Source organism: Rutidosis leptorrhynchoides, chromosome 8 (genome assembly GCF_046630445.1).
Source record: "Rutidosis leptorrhynchoides isolate AG116_Rl617_1_P2 chromosome 8, CSIRO_AGI_Rlap_v1, whole genome shotgun sequence".
Classification (NCBI taxonomy): domain Eukaryota; kingdom Viridiplantae; phylum Streptophyta; class Magnoliopsida; order Asterales; family Asteraceae; genus Rutidosis; species Rutidosis leptorrhynchoides.
In genome coordinates, this window is record NC_092340.1 from 187596869 (window position 1) to 187613969 (window position 17101).

Genomic DNA, 17101 nt, shown 5'->3' on the forward strand with positions numbered 1-17101 from the left:
TTGAGACTTATATTTCCGAAAAGAGTTTTATACAACGTTTGACCGTCTAGTTTGACCGATGATATCACGAACTATACAATATATGATAATTATACGTCTGTGTATATATATGTATATATACATATTTAACATGATTAAAGAATGATTTAATACCTCATTTTATATTAATAACAACAAGTTATATGTGTATTTTGAAACTACTAACTTAAGTTTTCAAAACGATAACAATACGTAACGTTATTTGACATATATACTTAAGACTTATAATGTTATACATATATTGTATAAGTAATGTATTTAATTACTTTTAAAGAACTTAAATACATAAAACCATATAAGTGTATTCACAAAAGATAGCTATATTTGAATCCTCATTTCATTTTTCACAAAATTTCTATACGTATACCTAGAGTATTTGTACTCGTATCATACCTAGCTCCTATACGTATTTACTAATAGTAAATACACATCAAAATCACCACCTAACCAGCCATTATTCATGCCCTTAGAGCTAGGTAATTACTTTTGTATGATTGCAAGACTAATTAGCAAGATTACAAACTAAAATTTGTCCATGTATGCCCATGAAACACGTTTTTTATGGTGTATATATGTATCATCATTTTAGTTCATTTTTACTTCCATTCTCTAGCTAAAAACACACACACATTCAAGAGTCTTAAACTCCATAACAATTCAGCAACTTACCTTGAAGATCTAGCTTCAAAAACCATACTAAAACACCATAAGAAAACCATACAAAAACACTTCAAGAAAACCCTCCAAGAACACCAACTTACTTCCAATCTTTCATCCACTTCTATCACCCTTTTGATTCTAGCTTCTTACTCCTCTTTTACAGCAAACTTATCCAAGGAACTTGAGGTAGTAACTATGTTCATAACCTTATTCGATTCATATATATATAGCTATCTTATTTTGTGGTACAAAAGTTTAACAACAAGAACATAGTTTGAATGTTTTCAAACTTGTTTGCAAACTAAATAGATCCTTCTAACTTAACTTTTAAAATACTTCAAGACCTGTAATATAACTTATGTATATACTAATTTAACAAGGTAAAACTTGGTTTTTCAAAGTATAAGTATTTTTAGAAAAATGGTCCTTAAATGATTTTGTTGTAACAAAAATGTTTAACTTCATATGTTTCACTAATGTTTCACTTATGCCGTATGATTTTGAATACAAACCAAGGTATTTACAGTTCATAGTCTTAAAGAAGAACTCGATCCAAGAAGATGGCAATTTGAATCAACGAAAACGGATTTGTAACGAAGAAACTATGACCGAAACAAAATTGGTTATCCTAGATCATTTCAACTACGGGATCAATTGGAAAAAAATGATATAAATCACATATTTCTAAGATAACATGATATTTTATATATATGTACTTATAATTCAATTTTATATGGTTCAGGATCACCCGTAAACAATACGAGAAGATTAATCATAAGATCCCATGTTTGTACGCAACACGTCATTTGACAACACCGGTACTTTATGTACGCAACACGTCATTTGACAACACCGGTACCATGGGTCAAGATTAATCTCGACCAACACATATACGATGGGGTTTTATTGATTTCGTTGGGGGTTTTATTTATTTCATTGCGGGTATATTAAACATCTAAAAATGAACCATTAAAATTGAATTACTAACATCGGACTGCTAACTACGGACTAAGGAATTATTCAAAGTATTAAAAGTATAACAAGTATATATTTATAACGTTTGTTTAAAAATGAAAACATATTGATATATTATATATGGATAGGTTCGTGATATCAACCGGAAGACCGAGTCAAAATATATATATCATCAAGACAAGAGTGAGTATATAGTCCCACTTTTAAACTCTAAATATTTCGGGATGAGAATACATGTATTTTATGTTTTACGTTATGGACACAAGTAACTGAAAAATATATTCTACGTTGAGTTGTACCACTGGCATACTTCCCTGTAGCTTGGTAACTGTTATTTACAGCGGTATTGTAAACGCGAATCCTGTTGATAGATCTATCGGGCCTGACAACCCCAATCGGACTGGACGACCAGTATTCAACGGTTGCACAGTACTTCGTTTTGTGACTACACTTGGTACGGTGTAGTAAGATTTCATATTAAAGGGAATATGCGACATGAAAATGTTAAGTATGGTTACCAAGTGCTCAACCACTTAGAATATTTTTATTGAAATGTTTATATACGAAATCTTGTGGTCTATATATATATATTGCTGCGCACTAAACCTATATCTCACCAACTTTATGTTGACGTTTTTAAACATGTTTATTCTCAGGTGATAATTAAAGCTTCCGCTGCATTATGTTGAATCTAAGCAGGATCATGCGTACTCATATTTGTGTCAAAAATAAAACTGCATATCCGAGGACGTGTGTTGTAAAATATGCTAGAAATCGTGTTGTTATTATCATTTGTAAAGTTTGTAAGTCGAAGATTATCGTTAAACGATAATCATCTTTTTATTGTCTAAAGCTTGTAACAAAAATAATGGTTTGGTTTGTAATGTATAATATATGCAGTTTTCCTTTTTAAAAATGTCGCATATAGAGGTCAATACCTCGCAATGAAATCATACGTTATCTAACACGTTCTTATGGTTAAGGACGGGTTATGACATGTGGTATTCAAACCCCGTCCAAGTCCCCCTGGACGAAATCCTGGTGCCTTAGTATCTATTTTTGTTCGAGAGTTTAAACACGATCATGGACTATAACAATTTTTTTTTTATGCATCGGGCCATAACTTTTCAGCTGGACATGGGAGAATAATCGGGCCATAACTTTTATTTTGATTAATACTTGGGCCGTATATGTTAGGCCGAGTTTATCTAAGAACGTTGTTGGGCCGTTACTAATTAAGAAGACGAAAATAAGGTTTATATGGATTTAATTAAGATATTAAACAGAAAAACGGTAATAGCGGTTTGGTTAAGGGGAGTTTCAGTTAAGCAAGTGGTCCTGGGTTCGAGTCCTGTCTTGAGCAGTTTAATTCTTGTTAACACCACAAAGGTATACTTTAATATCACTATTATAAACTATCATTTTATTATTATCAAAACTATCATTATTATTATTAGGATTGTTATTATTATTATTATTATTAGCATTATTATTAATGACATAAGTATTATAATTAATATTATCATCATTATTATTAAGATGATTATTAGTATAGTTATTAATTAACTTATCACCATTTGTAGAAAAATGGTTATTTTTATATTTAGTATCAATAAGATTATCTTTCTATTAAAATTTATATTAATACTTTAATAATATCATTATTACTATCATTTTTTTTTTTTACAAATGAAATGACGAATGTTATTACCCAAAATTATTATTTTCAACTAAATCTAATTATTTATTACTTAGGTATTATCTTTAATCTAACGAATAAATGATATCAGTATATAGGTATATTTAATGCGCATAACTTAACTATATTAATATTTATATGTAAATAAATAATAAAACTCATAAAGCATTAAATATAGAAATTACATCATTTATAAGAATATATAAATTGGTTCGATTACGATTATATGTTTTAATATATATACAAATGATATAGGTTCGTGAATCCAAGGCCAACTCTACACTTGTTCAATGATATTATATGTATTTTTACTACAAAATACATTAGGTGAGTATATAGTCCCTTTTAAACTCTAAATATTTTTGGGCTGAGAATACATGCGCTATTTTTATAAATGATTTACGTTATGGACACAAGTGACGAAAATATATATTCTACGTTGAGTTGTACCACTGGCATATTTCCCTGTAGCTTGGTAACTACAATTTACAGCGGTATTGTAAACGCGAATCCTGTTGATAGATCTATCGGGCCTGACAACCCCAACCGGACTGGACGACCAGTATTCAACGGTTGCACAGTACTTCGTTTCGTAACTACACTTGGTACGGTGTAGTAAGATTTCATAATAAAGGGAATATGCGACGTGATTAAATGTTAAGTATGGTTACCAAGTGCTCAACCACTTAGAATATTTTTATTAAAAAGTATATATATGAAATCTTGTGGTCCATTGTTATATCGCTGCTAGCATCAAACCTATATATCTCACCAACTTTATGTTGACTTTTTAAAGCATGTTTATTCTCAGGTACGAATTAAGTCTTCCGCTGTGCAATAGCTCATATTAAGGACCCTATTTGGAGTCGACCATCGCAATGGGACCAAATGTTGAAGATATCGTCCGGTTGGATAAGAACGGGTCTTCACAGGTGGTATCAGAGCGGTGGTCTTAGTGAACCAGGTCTTGCATTAGTGTGTCTAACTAGTAGCTGTTAGGATACATTAGTGAGTCTGGACTTTGACCGTGTCTACCTGTCAAAAAGTTTTGCTTATCATTTCTAGTCGTAAATTATTTGCTTATTATCCTTAGGGAATTGCCTGCTTATCATTCATAAGTCTAGACACGTCTTACTGCATTTAGTGCATCGATAGTGTATAGACAAAATTCATATCTTAGCATATCTGTTACTTTGGACTTTAGTTGACATCTTTTCAAAGATTCTCCGTAATTTACGGGATTTTGGTATTATATATACATATGTAAAGTATGTATAGAAGAGTACCAAATCTAACTTCTATAATCTATTTCATACCAAAAATTTATTTTTCCGATTATACAAGATGGATTCCGCATCTAGTTCGAATTCCTCAGATTATGACGGCTATGCCGATATGGATTTTCATTCAAGCTCCGAAGGCAGCATCACCGGAATGGATCAACCAATCTCCCATCATCTATTCTGGATAAATTGGGGGTGGGTTCGTAATATACTAAGTCACTGGAGACATGAAGAGGGTGATCCCTTCCATCCACCAAATTGCCCTCTTGGCGATGAACCTGAAGCACTTACCGGCGAACCTGTTCGAGAAACCATTTTCTCTCTCATTTCTAGAGTATCTCGTCACGATTATATACTATCCCATATTTCAGATCTTGTTCATTCGCTCACTCCAACCACCAATCATCCCGGTGTACTAGCAGAAGTTAACGAACTTCGCGCTCGCGTGACGGCTTTGGAGAATATGGTGCGAAGGTTACAAACACCAGCAGCAGCACCAGCAGCATAATCCGTACCACCATCATCAACACCGACAGTACCCATATCACCCTCAACCACAACCGCGTCGTAAACCTCAACATCACAATTTGTACCTCGGATATCAACATCACACACCTCAATATCACTATTTGCACTTCGAGTATGACCTTCGTTTTACATATCATTGTATATCGATTATCTTCGCTTTACTTATCGTTCTATCTCATTTATCTTCGTTCGACATGGTAATTATGTAATCTTTAATGTTTTAGAGATCATGTAATCAAGTATTAACGATAAATCAAAAAAAAAAAAAAAAAAAAAAAAAAAAAAAAAATTTTATATCTTATTGACTCATTAGATCCATGATTACATCTGAAGAAAATATATATACAAGTATATTTTCATAAAGATTGTAATTAAAAATTCTTTCGTACAAACTGTTAATGATGAAAATATTTTAACGGGTAGGTAGTACCCGAGGAATATTTAGATCTCACATTAATAAGTTACAGTGTATATTCTTCGAATCTGATTCAACGGTTATTTTCTATCTCACCTACAATCACCGATATACGTATCTATTCACCCCAGATTTACCATTTCCATTTCAATTTTAAATTTGGATTTTTATCTATCAGAATCCAACAAGTGGCATAAAGAAGAAACATTGGACAAATTAAAAATTTTTAGAAACACACGAATTAACTAATTGAAATCTGTTAAGGATTCCACGCTAACTGTTCCTAGTTAACTGTTCCCAGCTAACTGTTAATTCCGTATTACATTTTATCGCAATTTAGTTTATTGTCATTTAAGTTCTGTTATTTATTTTACGCACTTTAAATAACGGGACACGTATACAAGGTTTCGACCTATCATATCGACCCATCTATATATATATTTCGGAACAACCATAGACACTCTATATGTGAATGTTGGAGTTGGCTATACAGGGTTGAGGTTGATTCCAAAATATATATATACTTTGAGTTGTGATCGACACTGAGATTGGTACACGGGTCACGATACGTATTAGTTAATTCAAATATTATATATTTAATTTATATATGAATATATTGGATCATTGTACAATCGGACTATTGGACTGCTAACTTTGGACAATTAAAATGAATTAAAATATTGATTATAACATATGAAACTAAACTAATCTTCAAGTTTGCCACTTGATTCCATCCTAAACCTCATTTGTATCTCGACGTTTACAATCCGCGTACAAACCTATCAGGATTCTTGAAAATACCTCAATCGAGAAGTTGAACCGACCGCACTTCATCTACAGAAGAAAAGATCTATACACATGAAAAACTCTTGAACCCAAAGTCATAGTTTAACACGTACCGTGACGAATTCTTTAGCATTTATTAGCAAAAACAACCTTACGATTCCTTTTCAAAGTAGCCAATTTTGTCACAGCTTCAGCAGAACAACTTCGACCTTTCATTCGAATAAGTCTTATTATAACTTTGATATATACGATTGGTTTTCCTCATCGTTACCGGGGAACCTTTCATACTCCGCCATGTTATCATCAGCATTTAATCATCTAAAAACACAATTCGCCCAAAAACACCTCGGATTGATAATCGACGATTCAGATATAACTGCATTAAATGCAGAGGAAACAGTAAAATTTTAGATGGCCTAAATGGCCAAAAGTTTGATGATAAATAAGGGAATATTAGGAACGCTCGATAGAAAATTTAGTGCTGAAAAATGGATTGAGTTAACCGTGAAGGAAACAAAGAACAAATACAAGGACTGAACCTGCTTTCAAAGAATTCAAATGATTCAGTGCCTGCTGAAACCGTTAGTAAGAACCCTACTCTTTATTCTAAACCTTTCCCGGATGATATTCTTCATCATCAACTTATCTTAGATATTATAAGATATCTTCATATCTTCCGTTATACATATTCCCCATATTTCTGAAGATATTTTCACAACTATCTTTATCTGAAAACATTTACCACTTCGTAACATCTGCGTTACAACATAAAAGAAACTGTGTTAGTTTCTAAGTTCTAAAATCTTCGAGTTTAAATATGAATGTTTTGAAGTAGTGTTGGAAACTGATGCATGAATTAGTATAATATAATGAAACTTGATCAACTTCATTATATTACAGTAAGTCATGTTAAGTTTCTAATGGAATATGACGATTCACAGTACCGTCATCATGTGCCATGTTACACGGCTCTTACATTTTATCTAATCCTCAAACGTATTAGGAACATATCGTCTTGATAGTTCTATCTTTTCCAGGGTATTCTGGTAATTTAACAAATCAAAATTTTGCCAATACCCTTTCTTTCTTAGAACATTAGCTATGCTCGTTCCGAACCTCATACCTACGAATTCTGGACCATTACAAAGGATGCTTAGTTGAAGAGGAGGAAAAGAAAAAGAACGAAGCTCCGAAATAAAATTTGTAGTAAAGATCGCAGCAATTAGGAAAGAACATTAACTGTGGATAACAATGATTATAGAAAACAAAAGTAATAACATCGAAGTATAAGGAAAGATATAAAACCCAACAACCACCCAGAAACTACAAACCGTGTATATCAATACATATCGCAACGTAAAGACACGGGAGAATTAGAAACAATATAATTCCAAGGAAATCATAAAAGTGAATAGATTCTTCTGGCGACAGATGAAAGAGAAAAATGAAAGATATGAAAGTTAGAAGTATAATAAGAATCAGGATTGGATGGAGCATATTAAGGAATGAGTAGAGGGATAAAGAATAGAAGATGTGGAGAATAAGAAAAACGAAGAGGTAAATTTATAGTGAAATATCCGACAAAGAAATCGAAACAGATTGCCGCATTAAATCAAAGAAGATCCTGATTTTCTAAATCGCCGAAGAACCAAATCTTATTATGTAAGATTTTCTTTAAATCCCTTAAATTTTGGAAATCAATTCTAATCACATCATCGGTTAAAACAATTACATATTCACTCATTTCATTCTTTTGTGATAGCTTCACTCGTGCGCTTCACATGATCGAATCGTTTTATCCATATCTTCCGATAATGATAAAACTCTATCATTACCTCATATTCGTCATGAAAACATTTCTATTGTTATTTATGACGACCTCTATCAAATTTCGGGGACGAAATTTCTTTAACGGATGGGTACTGTAACGACCCGGAAATTTCCGACCAAATTTAAACCTTAATCTTTATATGTTTCCGACACGATAAGCAAAATCTCTAATGTTGAGTCTAGAAAGTTGGAAATCTATATTTGGATAACTAGTTACCCCTTTTGACCAAACTTGACGATTCACGAACATCTATGTGTATACGATATATATATTTATTAACTGATAACGTTAACAAGATATTAGATATGTAATATTAGGTTTCGATATAAGATTATTATATTTATCGACGAGAGTAAAATATAATAGAATTTTATAAATATAATTTATGATTTTTCGGAAAGACTTTTATTCGCCCCTGATTAATAATGAAGCACAAATTAATATCTCTAGTATATATGTCGACATAGATACAGTAATTAATCCGTGACACTAAAGTTTTAAAATATATTCATTGCTTTACAGCTAATCCCCAATTCTTAAGAGATATTTATTATATATGTATATGTATGTTGAAAGGAATATGATAATCATTTTAATCAAATTGCCTCATTCCTCAACTACTTGCATCATCTTTACTTCTTTCAAATTTTCTATCTAATATTCTTCGTAGTCCCTTAAAGTCTCCACCGTGATATCTTCAAACCACCATATACGATCCCAACACCACCCATTACACCACCATCCGCCACCCTAGAGCAACTAACCGTCACCTCTAATCGAAAACCCACCATTCATTCTTCTTTCTTGTCTATGTAAACCATCAACCTCCCAACTCTAAAAAAAAAAAAAAAACCCATCATGAACTTGCATCACCTCCACTACACTTAAATCCGACCACAATCCTACAAACTACGGCTACCACCCTCGGACTCTAATTAATCACCACCGTGCTACTACCAATAAAACACTATCAAACCACCATCTTTACTGGAATGTTTTCTGTTTCTATTCAGTCCGAAACTACCCTATCACCACCACTTTATCTTCATCAAACTACCACCAAAACCTTGATCACCTTCACCTTTCTCACCATTCGAATGCCTATGTAAAAGACCCAACACCACCACCATTTTCATCTCCAAATCAATGAGCCACTCTCACAAACAAATGGCGATTAACTGCTCGATAACTGCTGCTGTTACTTGCTTCTGATTCAGTCACCATCGAACCACCATAAACCCTCACAAACCACCCGTTGTTTCTGTTCTTAAAAATCAAAAAGATGAAAAGGAATGATGGGGATAAAATAAACAATAGGATTATATTATGAAAAACGTTTTCAAATAATCAAAGTGTCGGTATATGATTATATATAATTATAAATTGTTAATGGATGTTGAGTTGGAAAGTGGCGGCCGAAATCCTGGTGCCTTAGTATCTATTTTTGTTCGAGAGTTTAAACACGATCATGGACTATAACAATTTTTTTTTTATGCATCGGGCCATAACTTTTCAGCTGGACATGGGAGAATAATCGGGCCATAACTTTTATTTTGATTAATACTTGGGCCGTATATGTTAGGCCGAGTTTATCTAAGAACGTTGTTGGGCCGTTACTAATTAAGAAGACGAAAATAAGGTTTATATGGATTTAATTAAGATATTAAACAGAAAAACGGTAATAGCGGTTTGGTTAAGGGGAGTTTCAGTTAAGCAAGTGGTCCTGGGTTCGAGTCCTGTCTTGAGCAGTTTAATTCTTGTTAACACCACAAAGGTATACTTTAATATCACTATTATAAACTATCATTTTATTATTATCAAAACTATCATTATTATTATTAGGATTGTTATTATTATTATTATTATTAGCATTATTATTAATGACATAAGTATTATAATTAATATTATCATCATTATTATTAAGATGATTATTAGTATAGTTATTAATTAACTTATCACCATTTGTAGAAAAATGGTTATTTTTATATTTAGTATCAATAAGATTATCTTTCTATTAAAATTTATATTAATACTTTAATAATATCATTATTACTATCATTTTTTTTTTTACAAATGAAATGACGAATGTTATTACCCAAAATTATTATTTTCAACTAAATCTAATTATTTATTACTTAGGTATTATCTTTAATCTAACGAATAAATGATATCAGTATATAGGTATATTTAATGCGCATAACTTAACTATATTAATATTTATATGTAAATAAATAATAAAACTCATAAAGCATTAAATATAGAAATTACATCATTTATAAGAATATATAAATTGGTTCGATTACGATTATATGTTTTAATATATATACAAATGATATAGGTTCGTGAATCCAAGGCCAACTCTACACTTGTTCAATGATATTATATGTATTTTTACTACAAAATACATTAGGTGAGTATATAGTCCCTTTTAAACTCTAAATATTTTTGGGCTGAGAATACATGCGCTATTTTTATAAATGATTTACGTTATGGACACAAGTGACGAAAATATATATTCTACGTTGAGTTGTACCACTGGCATATTTCCCTGTAGCTTGGTAACTACAATTTACAGCGGTATTGTAAACGCGAATCCTGTTGATAGATCTATCGGGCCTGACAACCCCAACCGGACTGGACGACCAGTATTCAACGGTTGCACAGTACTTCGTTTCGTAACTACACTTGGTACGGTGTAGTAAGATTTCATAATAAAGGGAATATGCGACGTGATTAAATGTTAAGTATGGTTACCAAGTGCTCAACCACTTAGAATATTTTTATTAAAAAGTATATATATGAAATCTTGTGGTCCATTGTTATATCGCTGCTAGCATCAAACCTATATATCTCACCAACTTTATGTTGACTTTTTAAAGCATGTTTATTCTCAGGTACGAATTAAGTCTTCCGCTGTGCAATAGCTCATATTAAGGACCCTATTTGGAGTCGACCATCGCAATGGGACCAAATGTTGAAGATATCGTCCGGTTGGATAAGAACGGGTCTTCACAATGTCAAAACCCGTCCTTATCCTCCTGGACAAAATCATCAACATCTGGTCCCATTGCGATGATCGACTCCAAGTACTGTCTTTAAAATGAGCAAATGCACAGCGGAAGACTTAAATCGTACCTGAGAATAACATGCTTTAAAAAGTCAACATAAAGTTGGTGAGATATATAGGTTTGATGCTAGCAATGTTATAACTATGGACCACAAGATTTCATATGTAAACATTTTAATAAAAATATTCTAAGTGGTTGAGCACTTGGTAACCATACTTAACATTTAATCACGTCGCATATTCCCTTTATTATGAAATCTTACTACACCGTACCAAGTGTAGTTACGAAACGAAGTACTGTGCAACCGTTGAATACTGGTCGTCCAGTCCGGTTGGGGTTGTCAGGCCCGATAGATCTATCAACAGGATTCGCGTTTACAATACCGCTGTAAATTGTAGTTACCAAGCTACAGGGAAATATGCCAGTGGTACAACTCAACGTAGAATATATATTTTCGTCACTTGTGTCCATAACGTAAATCATTTATAAAAATAGCGCATGTATTCTCAGCCCAAAAATATTTAGAGTTTAAAAGGGACTATATACTCACCTAATGTATTTTGTAGCAAAAATACATATAACATCATTGAACACGTAAAAGGTTGGCCTTGGATTCACGAACCTATATTGTTCATATATATGTAGATATATTAAAACACATACTTGTAATCGAACAGTTTGATATAATAATGATATAATTATTATATTAATTAATTAACTTTATTTATATTATATATTTTAAATAATAATTTAATATTTATTGTAAAAAAAAAATCAATATAGTTAGGTTATATATATATATATATATTTTTATATAATATCATTTGTTTTAAATTAAGAATTAATAATACTAATAATAATGATAATAATAATAATAATTCTAACAATGATAATTTTAATAATAAAGAAAATTTTAATGATAATAATATTAAAAACTATACTTTTACTAATGATGATAATTCTTATACTAATGATGACATAATAATAAAAATGATAAAAGTAATAATAACAATGATAATAACAATAATAATAGTTTATACCTTTAACAAATGGGCTTAATATTAATCCAATAGCCTTAATACTTGCAACCCCACTTTGATTTAAGCCTAATCCAATTCTATTTGTAACAAGCCCAAGAATATATTGTCCAAGTCCAAAAGGCCCAAAGCTGTATCTTTAAAAAAAATATATTGCAGTTGCTGGATTCGAACCAAGGATCTCTCGGTAACTAACACTACCTCCCAACCATTCATCTGTCAAGTGTTATCTGATTAATCGAACACTCTAGTTTCATATAACCCTTACAAACTGTAACCCTTTCTTCATCTCCCTCACGGTGCAACTCAATCGAGACCAGAATAATACTCCCATTTACTTAATCGTTTGCTTTAATACAAAAATTTAAAACGACTACCACTTTTAATTATGGCTTTATATTTAACCGAATAAAAATACACAGACTCAGAAATCGTTTTTGAACTCGATGAACACAATCGCTAATATGTAAATTTAGACAGTTTTATACAATGATTATAACATGAACTAGTTCTCAAATCCTTCCTGAAGACTTTTAAAACGAACATTTGGACTTGAAACCCAAAATCTAACTCGAATTTACTGAATAACAGAAAAGTTTAACCTTTCAAAATCAATCTTTGAACTCAAAATTGAGATTTGTTAATATGATTCGAGAGTTCATTTTTTTTTACAGAAAGATTCAAAAGAGAATTCCTAACAAAACCTCACAAATACTTTTTGAAATTGATTGAAGAGTCGAGTTTCCAAAGTTTGAGGCACGAACAGAGAACTATCAGGTGTTACGTTTTTCTGTTTCAATTCAATAAATGATACAGCTAGTATTACATAATAATTATGCTGATGATGGTAATTGGTTTAAAGTATTATAGATGATCGATCCTTATCTATTGGCTAAATGGGTGTCGACCGAAAGTCACAGATGTACAGAAGAAGAACAAAAAAATAAAACTGATAATGATGGGGATCAGGTTACCTGCGTATTTATCTGTCCTCCAATATCTTAATTACTCAGCAGTTTTATAAAAAAAAAATAACGATAAAAAAAAAATAAAACACCTAAGCACAATTGAAGATATATATGTAACTGATTTGGCAAATCCTAAATTATAGGTATAATGTTATATATTTGTTATTAAAATTAATAATTATAATTATACTAATAAATATCCAAATACAAATACAAATAATAATAATATTAATAATAATAATAATAATAATAATAATAACAAGAGTAATAATAATCATAAGTCACAAAAATAAAGATTTTTAATGAAATTAATACTAATGATATAATTAATGATAATTATAATAATAATACTAATTATATTTTATTATATTTAGTGTTGGTAATAATATTTATATATATATTTATATATATCCAAGTTTTATATTGATATATTATATTTCCTGAAATTAGGATATTAATAACACTAGTATTTATGTTACCATTTAAAAATCATAATAATATTATTATAACAACTATACTTAATATATTAATATTACATATTATCAATTATGTAATATAACTATATAATATATTTTATATAACAATGAGTATTAAACAATATCTAATAATAATGAAGGTACAACAAGTTAAATGTTTACATTTTTGTTTATACAGAGTTGTACGTGAATCGCCAGGCATGGTCAAAAGGGTAACTGATTATCCGAATATAAATTTCGAATTTTCTAGACTCAAAATTACTAATTTTGCTTATCGTGTCGGAAACCTATAAAGCTTAAGGTTTAAATTTGATCGGAAATTTCCGGGTCGTTACAGTACCCACCCGTTAAAGAAATTTCGTCCCCGAAATTTGATCGAGATCGCCATGACTAATGATAAAAATGTTTCTATGACGAATATGAATTGATAGCTAGAGTTTTATCACCATTTAGTATTAGTGGTAAAACAATTCGATTATGTGAAGCGTACGAGTGAAGCTGTCACAAGAGGTTGAGATAGAGATTTAACTTTTGGACGTAGTCACAGTGAATTTTTCCGGGATTTAAGGGATTTAAAAGAAATTCTTGAAAATCTAAGAGATTTGATTCCTTGGCGAATAATGAAATTATGCTCTTCTTTGATTTAATGTGCCAATCTGTTTTGATTTCTTTATCGGATATTTCACTATAAATCCACTTCCTTCCCTTCCTTACTTCCTCACATCTTATATCCTTTCTCCCTCAATTCATACCTTAAAGTATTCTTTAAAATACTCCATTTCTTTATGATTCTTGTTATACTTCTAACTTCCATATCTTTCATTTTTCTCTTCCATCTGCCACCAGAAAAATCTATTCACTTCTATTATTTCCTTGGAATTACAATGTTTTTTTTTCCGTGTCTTTACGTTGCAATACGTATTAATATACACAGTTTGTAATTTCTGGGTGGTTGTTGGGTTTGATATCTTCCCGTCCTCGAGTCAAGCGAGCAATGGTCAGGAATTCGTAAGTATGAAGTTTGGAATGAGCATAGCTAACGTTCTAAGAAAGAAATGATAATGGAACTATTTTGATTGTCAAATTACCAAAATATTCTGGAAAAGACCGAATCATCAAAAACTATTTTCTTGATATGTTTAGAGATTAGATAGAATGTTAGAGCCGTGTAACATGGCACATGATGACGGTACTGTGTATCATCACATTCCATTAGAAACTCAACATGACTTACTGTAACATAATGAAGTTGATCAAGTTTCATTATATTACAATAATTCATGCATCAATTCCCAACACCGCTTCAGAACATTCCTATTTTAAACTCGAAGGTTTCAGAATTTAGAAACTAACACAGTTTCTTTGTAACGCAGATTTTACGAAGGGATAAATGATCTCAGATAAGAATAGTTGTGTAAATATCTCTAGAAATATGGAGATTATGTATAACGGAAGATTTGAAGATATCTTATAATATCTAAGATAAAATGATGATGAAGAATATCATTTGAGAAGGTTTAGAATAAGGGGTAGGGTTCTTACTAACGGTTTCAGCAGGTACTGAATCATTTAGATTCTTTGAGGGCAGGTTCAGTCCTTGTATTTGTTCTTTGTTTCCTTCACGGTTAGCTCATTCCATTTTTCAATACCAAATTTTCTATCGAGCGTTCCTAACACTCCCTTCATTATCATCAAACTTTTGGCCATTTAGGCCATCTACAATTTTACTGTTTCCTCTGCATTCAATGCAGCCATATCTGAATCATCGGTTATCACTCCGAGGTATTTTCGGGCGAATTGTGTTTTTAGATGATTAAACGCTGATGGTAGTATGGTGGAATGTAAAAGGTTCTCCAGTAACGACGGCGAAAGGATACATATATATTGAGATTATAATAAAAGTAGTCTTACGGAGAAGTCGAATAGGAGCTGTGACAAAATCAGCTTCTTGAAAAGGAATTGTGAGGTTTGTTTTTGCTAATAAATGATAAGGAATTCGACGCGGATACGTTTTTAACTATAATTTTGGTTTCGATAATTTTTCAGGTGCATAATGTATGCATAATTCTTTCTTCCGTGGACGAGGTGCGGCTGGTTCAACTTCTCGATCGAAGTGTTTTCAAGAATCATGAAAAGATTTGAACGCGGATTGTAATTGTCGAGGTACTAATGAGGTTTAAGAGGAAATCAAGTGGCAATTTGAAGAATTATTTAGTTTCATATGTTATAATCAATATTTTAATTCATTTTAATTGTCCAAAGTTAGCAGTCCAATAGTTCAATAGTTCAATAATTCATATATAATTTAATATATAATATTCGAATTAAATAATACGTATCGGGACCCGTGTACCGGTCTCGGTGTCGATCACAACTCAAAGTATATATATATTTTGGAATCAACTCCGACCCTGTATAGCCAACTCCCACCTTCACATATAGAGTATCTACGGTTGTTCCGAAATATATATATAGATGGGTCGATATGATAAGTCGAAACCTTGCATACGTGTCCCGTTATTTAAAGTGCGTAAAAATAAATAACAGAAATTAAATGACGATAAATAAAATTGCTAGAATGTAAATTGCAATAAATTAAATGTTAATCTGTTAGCTGGGATTAGTTAGCCGGAACAGTTAGCGTGAAATCCTATCACAATTCCAATTAATTAATTCGTTTGTTTCTAACACTTTTTATTTTTGTCCAATGTTTTCTTCGTTATGCCACTTGTTGGATTCGGATAGATAAAAATCCAAATGTGAAATTTGAATGGAAATGGTTATTCTGAAATGAACGGATACGTATATCGGTGATTGTAAGTAGGATAGTAAATGATCGTTGAATCAGATTCAAAGAATGTACAGTGTAACTTGTTAATGTGAATTTTAAATATTCCTTGGGTACTACCCACCCGTTAAAATATTTTCGTCATTAACAGTTTGTACGCAAGAATTTTTAATTACGATCTTTATGAAAATATACTTGCATATATATTTTCTTCGGATGTAATTATGAATTTAATGAGTCAATGGGATATTATACTCATTTGATTTATTGCTAATACTAGATTACCTAATCTCTAAAACATTAGAGATTACATAATCACCATGTCGAACGAAGGTAAATGAGGTAGGACAATACGTAGAACGAAATTAATCGATGTAGAACGATATGTAGAACAAAGATCATACTCGAAATACAGATAGTAATATTGAGGCGTGTGATGTTGATATTCGAGGTACAAATTGTGATGTTGAGAGTTACGGCGCGGTTATGGTTTAGGGATGATAAGGGTACTGTCGACGTCGATGATGGTGGTACTGATTATGCTGCTG